Below are 11,926 nucleotides of genomic sequence, written 5' to 3'. Positions count from 1 at the left end.
CGTTAGTTAAATGAACTAAAACACAGGAAAAAATTATACAAAAATAAAGCATAAAGGTTTCCTAATTTCGTATTTCTCACAAAATAGTTCATTATTTCCTTAAATTTGTAAATTTTACCAAAAATGTGTCCATCATGAACTTCGTATGGCACTAAAGACATTCTTGCAATTTTGAACTCCAAGATTTCTCTTAAAACTACAAAATTTTCTTTAACAAGTGCAAAAACTTAGTTATGTCTAATAAATTTTCTTGAATTTGTCGAAAAATATTTACTTATTTTTACCATATCGGAGTGATGCCAGCGCTTGTAATACTGTTTAGTTAAAATTTTCTAAAAAAATTCAAAATTTTCTAAAATTAATCGAAAGTTATCTTTCCTGGTGGGTTCACTGTTTTTTCAGTGTAGGAGACATAAAAAGATAGCTGTAATTGGAAGTTGATTTTCATTTACAATCATGCTGTACATTGATCGAATGAATAACGCAATGGAAACTAATTTGCGTAAAAACTTGCTTGGTTACAAAAATATGAAGTGTTTTAAAAAATTTGGTTTAGCCTGATTTAGATATAGCTGCCATATATATTTATCCCCGATCTGGTCATAATTGGCGTATTTATCAACCGATGTTCTTCAAATTCAGTACATCCGAATATTTTATGAGTCTCGAAAAACTTGCAAAATATCAGCCAAATCGGTTCAGATTTAGATATAGCTCCCATATATATCTTTCGTCCGATTTAGACTCATATGACCACAGAGGCCAAAGTTTACTACCGATCTTCGTGAAATTTTGCACAGAGGGTAGAATTGACATTCTACCAATGTTTGGTAAATTTGATTGAAATCGGTTCAAATTTAGATATAGCTCCCATATATATCTTTCGTCCGATTTGAACTTACATGGCCACAAAAGCCAGAGTTTTGCTGTGATTTGCTTCATATTTTGCACAAGGGGTACGTTTAATAGTATCGTTAAGTGTGTAAAATTTTGTTAAAATCGGTTCAGATTTAGATATAGCTCACATATATAGCTTTCGTCCGATTTAGACTCATATGATCACACAGGCCAAAGTTTACTTCCGATTTACGTGAAATTTTGCACAAAGAGTAGAATTGACATTCTACCAATGCTTGGTTAATTTGATTGAAATCGGTTCAGATTTAGATATAGCTCCCATATATATCTTTCGTCCGATTTGCACTTAAATGGCCTCAAAAGCAAGAGTTTTGTCGTGAGTTGGTTCAAATTTTGCACAAGGAGTACGTTTAATAATATCTTTATGTGTGCCAAATTTGGTTAAAATCGGTTCAGATTTAGATATAGCTCACATATACATCTTTCTTCCGATTTGCACTTATATGGCCTCAATATCCAGAGTTTTGCAGTGATTTCCTTCAATCTTTGATCGAGAGGTACCTTTAATGGTATCGTTTTGTGTTCCAAATTTGGTTAAAATCGGTCCAGATTTAGATATAGCTCCCATATATATCTTCCGCCCGATTTGGACTTATATGGCCTCAAAAGCCATGACTTGCTTCAAATTTTGCGCAAGGTGTATGTTTAACAGTATCGGTAATTGTGCCAAATTTGGTTGAAATAGGTTCAGATTTAGATAGTAGCTCCCATATATATCTTTCGCCCGATTTACACTCATATGACCAAGAGGGGCAAAGTTATACTCCCATTTACGTGAAATTTTGCAGAGATTGCAGAATTATTATTCTAACTATGCATGCCAAATTTAGTCAAAATCGGTTTAGATTGTATATAGCTCCCATATATACGCACACCAAAGTTGGGGAAATATGGTAGACTTTTTCATATTTTAGACCCATTTTCATTGGGATTTTCCTCCAATTGACTGTATACACGCAAAAAAATAATTCTTTCCTCCCAAACGAAATTTTAGACAAACAAATTTCGTTTCTCATTTGCTTTTCGCTGTAAGGAAGTGTATTTGGAAGAAAAGTAATACTTTTTGTGATAAACGTTTATTATTTCCCAGGATGTAAAAACAATTTCATAAAGACTAGCTCAAAAAAAAAAAAAACATTATTTTCTTGCTAATTGCATTGTCCCTCACATCTTTCTCACATCCACGAGGATTTTTAGTTCTTAACACCTTTTCCTGTAATACCAACAATGTAGAAGAAATTATACGATTTTATAAATTTTTAAATTCTTTTTTTACCTTTCGCCTGGACGGAGAATCGAACCGCGGACCATGCACATTGTAAGCCAACACACTAACCACTGAGCTATGTACCTGTTATGGTCATCAATAGATAAATATCCATATAAGTTATATTTATATAGCATAGCTTGCGGCGCCCACGAACCGAATAAACAAAGTTTATTTAACAGAAACAAACATTTAGTTTGGCACCGTGGAGCAGTGGTAGCTAAGTCCGACTCTCATGCCAAGGGTCGTGGGTTCGATCCCTGCTTCGGCCAAAGTTTTTTTTTTGCTTTTGTTTTTTTTACATATATTCCAGATATATTCGGAAGATTCCGAAAAAATGTTCAACATTACATTGTACTATATTAAATTTTGAACTGTAAAATATTATTAAAGACCTAAAGTCAGAAAAGAACAGTGTTTGATATAAACGAAATGGACTGTGTTGTTATTTCAAAAATAACTTTTTTTATTGAAAAAATAAAAATGTTGTAACAAACGAATTTTTTTGGTGATAAAAGTTTAAAATTTTCGAAGCAGTTCAAAAAACTCTAACAAAAGAAAAACGTTTTCGGTACACGTTTTCCAAACGTTTTTTTTCTTTGCGTGTAGTTTCCACAGAGCATATATTTAATATGATATTTAAGTGTATCAAGTTTGATCTACTTTGGTTCAGATTTAGATAAAGCCTCCATATATTCGTTTTCTCGGTTTATACAAATATGGCCAAAATTCCCATATTCACATTTTTTACTAACATTGTGTTTCATCCCAGGGCGTTAGCCGATTTAAATTTTAATTCTAGAGTTTTTGTAAAAGTAGTATCTGGAAACGCAAACCTTTATATAGCTCCCAGCAAATTTGAAGTAGTTGAGATGGTAAAACAAATGTTTGTCTACATAGTGGTGAAGGGTATAATATAGTCGGCTCCGCCCGACTTTAGACTTTACTTACTTGTTATACCCTCCACCATAGGATGGGGGTATATTAACTTTGTCATTCCGTTTGTAACACATCGAAATATTGCTCTAAGACCCCATAAAGTATATATATTCTGGGTCGTGGTGAAATTCTGAGTCGATCTAAGCATGTCCGTCCGTCTGTCCGGCTGTCCGTCCGTCTGTGGAAATCACGCTAACTTCCGAACGAAACAAGCTATCGACTTGAAACTTGGCACAAGTAGTTGTTATTGATGTAGGTCGGATGGTATTGAAAATCGGCCATATCGGACCACGTTTACGTATAGCCCCCATATAAACCGATCCCCAAATTTGGCTTGGGGAGCCTCCCGGAGCAGCAAAATTCATCCGATCCGGTTGAAATTTGGTACCTGATGTTAGTATACGGCCTCTAACAACCGTGCAAAAATTGGTCCATATCGGTCCATAATTATATATAGCTCCCATATAAACCGATCCCCAGATTTGACCTCCGGAGCCTCTTGGAGGGGCAAAATTCATCCGATCCGGTTGAAATTTAGTACGTGGTCTTAGTATACGGTCTCAAACACCCATGCAAAAATTGGTCCATGTCGGTCCATAATTATATATAGCCCCCATATAAACCGATCCCCAGATTTGACCTCCGGAGCCTCTTGGAGGGGAAAAATTCATCCGATCCGCTTGAAATGTGGTACCTGATGTTAGTATACGGTCTCTAACAACCATGCAAAAATTGGTCCATATCGGTCCATAATTATATATAGCCCCCATATAAACCGATCCCCAGATTTGACCTCCGGAGCCTCTTGGAGGGGCAAAATTCATCCGATCCTGTTGAAATTTGGTACCTGATGTTAGTATACGGCCTCTAACAATCATGCAAAAATTGGTCCATATCGGTTCATAATTATATATAGCTCCCATATAAACCGATCCCCAGATTTGAACTCCGGAGCCTCTTGGAGGAGCAAAATTCATCCCATCCAATTGAAATTTAGTACGTGGTGTTAGTATATAGTCTCTAACAACCATCCAAAAATTGGTCCATATCGGTTCATAATTATATATAGCTGCCATATAAACCGATCCCCAGATTTGACCTCAGGAGCCTCTTGGAGGAGCGAAATTCATCCGATCCAGTTGAAATTTGGTACATGGTGTTAGTATATGGTATCTAACAACCATGCAAAAATTGGTCCATATCGGTCCATAATTATATATAGCAAAAGTCATCCGATGCGGTTGAAATTTGGTACATTTTGTCAATATATGGCCTCTAACAGCCATGTAAAAATTGGTCAATATCGGTCTTTAGTTATACATAGCCGATGACTTATTACACAAAAATTGGTCCATATCGCCAAAAATAACACGGTGCTACAAAATTGAATGAAGTAGAAGAACCTGGGACCGGATATTATTTTTCTTGTAGGTCTTGTCGAGTTAAAGAAGAATCCAATAGTGAAATTGGCCGGGCACCCAAAAATCCGGATTTACGGTTAAAAAACCGGTTTTTTTACCTTTGCCCACTTATATGCCTGTAATTTTGTTGATATTGATCCGATTTTAAATTTATTAATAGATTTGGAAAGAAAAAATTGAGTTCTTTCGAACGATATAAAATTTATCTAAGAAAATTTGATAAATTTGAATGTTATTGTCCAGCAAACACAAAATTTATAGATTTTTCAAAAAATTTTCAACTTTGTTGACGTTTTTATACATTTTTTTATTAAGAAACTATAATAGTATTGAATTTATTCAAAAAGAACGTTTATTTACGATTACAACGTATACTTGGGGATAAAAATAGATAAGCAATTGACTGAGTTATTTAACTTTTCATGAAAACAAAATATTTACCAAAATGCCTGCACAATGTTTTTGGTGTTGTTTCTATGCACTATTATCTATTAAGTGAAATCAAGCTCAAACTAAGTTAACATATATAGTTAAAAATGATTACTAGTCCTCTTACGTTTGTACAACAAACCATCTGTTTCTCGTTTGAGAGACCAGCAATAATTTGCCAGCATTCTTATGTGACTCTTTCCATCGAAACGCGTTTCCATTTGTAAAATTTCTTGGTGAAATCGTTCTCCCTGCTCGTCACTGAATTGACCAAGGTTTTCGGGGAAAAAATCTAAATGTGCATGCAGAAAATGAATCTTTATGGACATTCGACATCCCATTTCAGCATAGGACTCAAGAAATTAATTTACCACTTTAACATAGTTAGGACTTTTTTTGTTTCCCAAAAAGTTTTGACATAAGGAAATGAAACTATTCCATGCTCTGTTTTCTATCTCATTAAGCTTCTCAGAAAAAATTTCATCAAGCATAATTTTTCGTATTTGTGGTCCTATAAAAATACCTAAAAAACAACAATAACATAAAGTTAATATAACAGTATCTAACAAAAAAGTGTTAAGTACCTTCTTTTATTTTGCCTCCACTTATTTGTGGGAAAACAGATTTTAAATACAAAAAAGCGTCGCTTTCTACATCCAGCCGCTTTACAAACTGTTTCATATAGCCTAACTTAAGGTGCAGTGGCGGTAAAATAATTTTATCTGATTGCACAAGAGGAATATTCTTAACGTTTTTCTGGCCTATTTTAAAAGATGTCCTTGCAGGCCAGTTTTTACGCCTGTATTGATCATCACTGCGACTGTCCCACTCGCAGAGATAGCAAGGGTACTTAGTATTACCTCCTTGCATTCCAAACAATATTGTCAGAACTTTTAAATCTGCAATAATTTGCCACTGATATTTTCTATAATTTATTAAATCCAGAATTTTTCGCATTGTAGCGTATGACTCCTTCATTTTTGTAGCGTAAGCTATCGGCACTGATGGCAATTCGTTTCTATTGTGCAATAATACTGCCTTAAGGCCTTCAAAATAAGTTAGTTCATTGTAAATTAAAAGAGAATCATTAATACCTACTTTTACACGATCCGTCCAAAAACAACCTCCAATCATTCGTTTCATATTGGTGATTAAGGTAAAAAAACAACTCTTCTATATTTGAACAATACACAAGGTCATCACTATCATCACTGGCTTTAAAAATGTTCTCAAAACACGATTGGGGATTATCTCTTGAAAATGTAACTTTAAAGTCACACTGTGTGAGATTCCATTGTTTTAGTCGCGACCCTAAAACCTCTGTTTGTCTCCACGAAAGTTTCAAATCTCGTACAAGATCGCAAAAATCTCCATTTGTCACAAAATGTGGCTCAGATGATTGTGGTAAATATTCCATATCACAATCCTCGTTTTCAAATGCATCATCACTTTGTTTATGTAAAGTTTCATTACGAGTTCCACTCGTACATTCAATTGTCCTTAAAACTGGCTTAGTAACAGTTAACACATTAGCATACTTAATGCTATCACGATTTTTATACTTATACCCAGTGATGTTTGTTTGGCAAAAATAACAGTCCTGTGGTTTATGGAATATTTGATGATGCCAAATCATTGGGATAGAAAATGGAAATGGCTGACTTATAAACTTTTCGTGTTTAGTTTTCTTAAGCGCACTGCAACAGCTTGTACAAATACTTTCAGGTTCATACCATTTGCTGGAACTATATGAGCAGTTAAAAACTGTATTGAAGGCATTTACCAAAGCTTTATTTTTCTTCAGATCCAAGCGATGTGTTTTGGCAGCCAATAAACCGCAAACATAACAAAAATTATTACGCTTATCACACACTGCGGAAAAAGTTACACTCAATTTAAATGTTGTTAAAGAATTACAAAATTCACTTCAACTTACTTATTATTATTATATTAATAAAGCCGGGAAAATTTTATTCTGCATTATCGAATATACTAACATCAATTATTAAGTAAATACCAAAAACGTAACTGTAAAATTACAACAAACAAAACACTTTGCAACACTTTTTTTAAGTTGATTATGTGTTCACACTATGCGCATTTATTTAACACTTTTTGTTTGCACAAGCAATGACAAATAAAATTGTGTCAAACGTATTTTCCCGCTGTTCAGACTTAAAAAATATGTCACTTAAATTTATTTGACCAACCTATGAAAAGTTAAATAACTCAGTCAATTGCTTATCTATTTTTATCCCCAAATATACGTTCTAATCGTAAATAAACGTTCTTTTTAAATAAATTCAATACTATTATAGTTTCTTAATAAAAAAATGTATAAAAACGTCAACAAAGTTGAAAATTTTTTGAAAAATCTATAAATTTTGTGTTTGCTGGACAATAACACTCAAATTTATCAAGTTTTCTTAGATAAATTATATATCGTTCGAAAGAACTCAATTTTTTCTTTCCAAATCTATTAATAAATTTAAAATCGGATCAATATCAACAAAATTACAGGCATATAAGTGGGCAAAGGTAAAAAAAACCGGTTTTTTAACCGTAAATCCGGATTTTTGGGTGCCCGGCCAATTTCACTATTGGATTCTTCTTTAACTCGACAAAACCTACAAGAAAAATAATATCTGGTCCCAAGTTTTTTTGGACTGTAGCACCGTGTAATCTACCAAAACTTTATTTCCATAGAAAATTTTGTCAAATTTTATTACTATAGAAAGTTGTGTCAAAATTTCATTTCTATAGAAAGTTTTGTCAAACGTTTATTTCTATAGAAATGTTTGTCAACATTTTATTTTTATAGAAAATTTTGTAAAAAATTTATTTCTGTAGAAAATTTTGTCAACATTTTATTTCTATACAAAATCTTGTCAACATTTTACTTCCATAGAAAATTTTGTCAACATTTTATTTCTATAGAAAATTTTGTCAAGTTTTTATTTCTATAGAAAATTTTGTCAAAATTTTATTTCTATAGAAAATTTTGTCAAGTTTTCATTTCTATAGAAAATTTTGTCAAACTATATTATATACGTATTTAATCGGCCTTTTTTTGTTTAATATATACCCCGTATGGGCTAACTTACAATTTAGAAGACAGTGTTAAAAAGTTTTACGATACCTTGCCATCGGCAAGTGTTATCGCAACCCAAGTAATTCGATTGTGGATGACAGCCTTTAGTAGAAGTTCCTACGCAATCCATGGTGGAGGGTACATAAGATTCGGCCTGGCCGAACTTACGGCCGTATATACTTGTTTTTTACTAACATTGTGTTTCATCCCAGGGCCTTATCCGATTTAAATTTTAATTCTAGAGATTTTGTAGGAGTACAAAATATTGTCTCCATTAAAAGTATTTGTATCTGGAAACGCAAACCTTTATACAACTCCCAGCAAATTTGAAGTAGTTGAGATGGTAACACAAATGTTTGGGTACATAGTGGTGAAGGGTATAATATAGTCGGCCCCGCCCGACTTTCTACTTTACTCACTTATTTAATAATGAACTCAATATTAGTGGTCTACTAACTCTGTAGGCAGGAGCCACTGTGCTGCAATGATTAGCATGCCCGCCTTGCATATACAGGGTCGTGGTTTTAAACCCAGTTTCGACCAAACACCAAAAAAGTTTTTCAGCGGTGGATTATCCCTCCTCACTAGTGCTCGTGGCATTTCGGAGTGTTTCAAAGCTTCTCTAAGTGGTTTCATTCCATTGTGGAACGCCGTTCGGACTCGGCTTTAAAATGGAGGTCCCTTGTCATTGGACTTAACATAGAATCGGGCAGCACTCAGTGATAAGAGATAACATCACCATTGTGGTATAAGATTGGTCTGAATAGTCTAATGAGCCTGAATATCGGGCTGCCACTATACCTAACCTAACTCTGTAGGTGTAAAACCAAGTATAGCTCCCAATATACGTATGTATGGCGTTTCTGTTCAGATTGAGATAAAATTGCAATAAACATGTACTCCTTTAATTTTCATAAATAAAGAAATGCGGTTCATCTCCCAAACCTATACCAATGATACCCCCAAATGCTTATGTTTACTAATTTACAGTGTGTGGTTTAGGGTTTGATATAGTCGGCCCCGCCCGACTTTCTACTTTACTCACTTGTTTGATATTTGGCACACATGAAATCCTCATCAAATAGCCCATCTAATTAATTCTAGGCCAAATAGTAGAGCAAACAATTTCTTATCGTATCAAATTAAGTGATTTGTGCTGGCAATTTATTTTTAGCCACGTTGGAAAAAAACGAAGTATCTTCTATTTTTTATTGTATTCGTTCTGGAGATAAGATATTACTAAAATCTAGACATCTTGGCAGATGACTTCCACATCTTAGAATTTATGGGTGTATATATTATATTTAAAGTTTCCTAAAACAATGTTTCCAACAGATGAATTTGAATTCCGTTGATGTTGGCCCTTATCGAGTTAGGTGAACATTTTCGTTTTGGGCCTTAACTTTAGCGGAAAGTTATCGCATGAGATATGCGTGATTTTTCTTGTTTGTTTGCGAGTTTTGCAATTTAAAATTGTGTGTTTTTTTTTTATTTTAGCAATTCTATTCCTCCAGGTATTTCAGCCAATTCAGTTCGGTGTTATCGTTAAGTAAAATCTAAGAACAAATAAACAAAAAATTTTATTTGAAAAATCGTTCAACTTTCAGAGAGTTTTTTTTGCTGTTTACAATATCGCCATGAATGTGCAAATATATGACGCTTGTTTTTCCTTAGATACCAAAACTCCATTTCTATGGCATAGAGACGAAACGTGACCGAATCGCTATTTATCTGTCACGTTACTGAGTGGCACGGTTTCACAGGAATGTTTGTTATTCGAGTAAATAAAGTTAAAAATGTTTTGCGATGAGATACCAAGAACCTCATTAAAATGAAACGAAATAGTTGTGGTGCGAAAAATAGACCATACAAAATATGCATAAATTTTTGTTTGTACCCTCCACCAAAGTATGTGACTTTGTCACTTCATTCGTAACAAATCTGAATATTGGTCAGAGACCCCAAAATGCCAGCTCTAAGCTCATTTAGGCAATTCACATCCATAGAGTAAGTGCAGCAAATATGGTACAGGCCGGAAATATGGTATAGTAGCTTTTTCTCTATCTAACAACATACGAACAACTAAACCAAGCTGAATAGATTGTGGCTGTCAGAGAATGAAGCAAAGATCAGTTTGATTTTTGCAACTCTTTATTTGCACCAGTTGAAAAAAAATTACATTTACCTGTGCTCGAATGTTTGTTTTTTTGTGGTTCTTAATCATTTCGTTTTGTGTGAAGGAACACCCTCAAAAAATCGCTTCTCTAACATATGTTCCAAACATATTTTGCAGGAAGCACATATAATATTGGTTACTGCCGAAACGATCTTGTGTATGCAAGGCGGGCATGCTAACCATTGCACCACGGTGGCTCCCAATCGAGGACCATACAGTTTGTAAGCCGACACACTATCCACTGGGCTACGTAGCTGCTATAGTCACCACTAGACAATTATCGTTATAAGTTACATTTATATAGCATAGTTTGCAGCGCCCTCGAGCCCATGCAAACATAACATTATTTAACATAAACATACATTTGTTGGCCACGTGGAGCAGTGGTTAGCATATCTGCCTTTTTATTTACACATTTATATTTATACTATATTAAATTTTTATAATGAATCTTCGAAATGTGGGTTATTAAAGATTTACAGTCAGAAAAAAACAGTGCTTGATATAACCGAAATTGACTGAGCTTTTGAATAAAATATTATTTTTTTATTGCAAAAATAACAATTTTGTGTGAAATTTTGGAAGCAATTCAAAAACTCGAGCCCATGCAAACATAACATTATTTAACATAAACATACATTTGTTGGCCACGTGGAGCAGTGGTTAGCATATCTGCCTTGCATGCAAAGGGTCGTGATTTCAATCCCTGCTCCGACCGAACCATTTTTTTTATTTACACATTTATATTTATACTATATTAAATTTTTATAATGAATCTTCGAAATGTGGGTTATTAAAGATTTACAGTCAGAAAAGAACAGTGCTTGATATAACCGAAATCGACTGAGCTTTTGAATAAAATATTATTTTTTTATTGCAAAAATAACAATTTTGTTTGAAATTTTGGAAGCAATTCAAAAACTCTAACAAAAGAAGAACATGGAGTCGAGTATAAACGTACATAAATAATTTTATTATATACACATACATTTATTTAGGCGTGAACAGTTATTTACTAGCATTTAACATCATTTTAAATGCATTTAAAACTTATCGTGTTTGTACTTAATTTTTTTTTTTTACCTTTAAGACCGGTATTAGGTTGGCATTATCGCTCTGTTTTGCCTTTTATTATACCCTCCACCATAGGATGGGGGTATATTAACTTTGTCATTCCGTTTGTAACACATCGAAATATTGCTCTAAGACCCCATAAAGTATATATATTCTGGGTCGTGGTGAAATTCTGAGTCGATCTGAGCATGTCCGTCCGTCCGTCTGTTGAAATCACGCTAACTTCCGAACGAAACAAGCTATCGACTTGAAACTTGGCACAAGTAGTTGTTATTGATGTAGGTCGGATGGTGTTGAAAATGGGCCATATCGGTCTACTTTTACGTATAGCATCCATATAAACGGACCCCCAAATTTTGCTAGCGATTGCTCTAAGAGAAGCAAATTTCATCCTATCCGGCTGAAATTTGGTACATGGTTTTAGTATGTGGTCTCTAACAACCCTGCAAAAATCGGTCCTCTTTTACGTATAGCCCCCATATAAACGGACCCCCAAATTTGGCTTGCGATTTCTCTAAGAGAAGCAAATTTCACCCGATCCGGCTGAAATTTGGTACATGGTGTTAGTATATGGTCTCTAACAAACATGCAAAAATTGGTTAATATCGGTC

The 11,926-nt window shown here is 34.1% G+C and overlaps 1 long non-coding RNA gene across 1 annotated transcript; it reads right to left on the bottom strand.

The window, feature by feature from the left end:
• Window positions 1-9,228: 9,228 nt before the first annotated feature.
• LOC142236378 (uncharacterized) lies at window positions 9,229-9,823 on the bottom strand. The gene is made up of 2 exons (XR_012722005.1): window positions 9,687-9,823; window positions 9,229-9,621 (listed from the first exon to the last, which is right to left on the bottom strand). It is a non-coding gene; the product is annotated as an uncharacterized LOC142236378 (long non-coding RNA).
• Between the last annotated feature and the right edge of the window lie 2,103 nt (window positions 9,824-11,926).

The sequence above is a fragment of the Haematobia irritans genome, chromosome 4, assembly GCF_050003625.1.
Source record: "Haematobia irritans isolate KBUSLIRL chromosome 4, ASM5000362v1, whole genome shotgun sequence".
Lineage (NCBI taxonomy): Eukaryota > Metazoa > Arthropoda > Insecta > Diptera > Muscidae > Haematobia > Haematobia irritans.
This window is presented reverse-complemented; position numbering and strand designations above follow the sequence as displayed.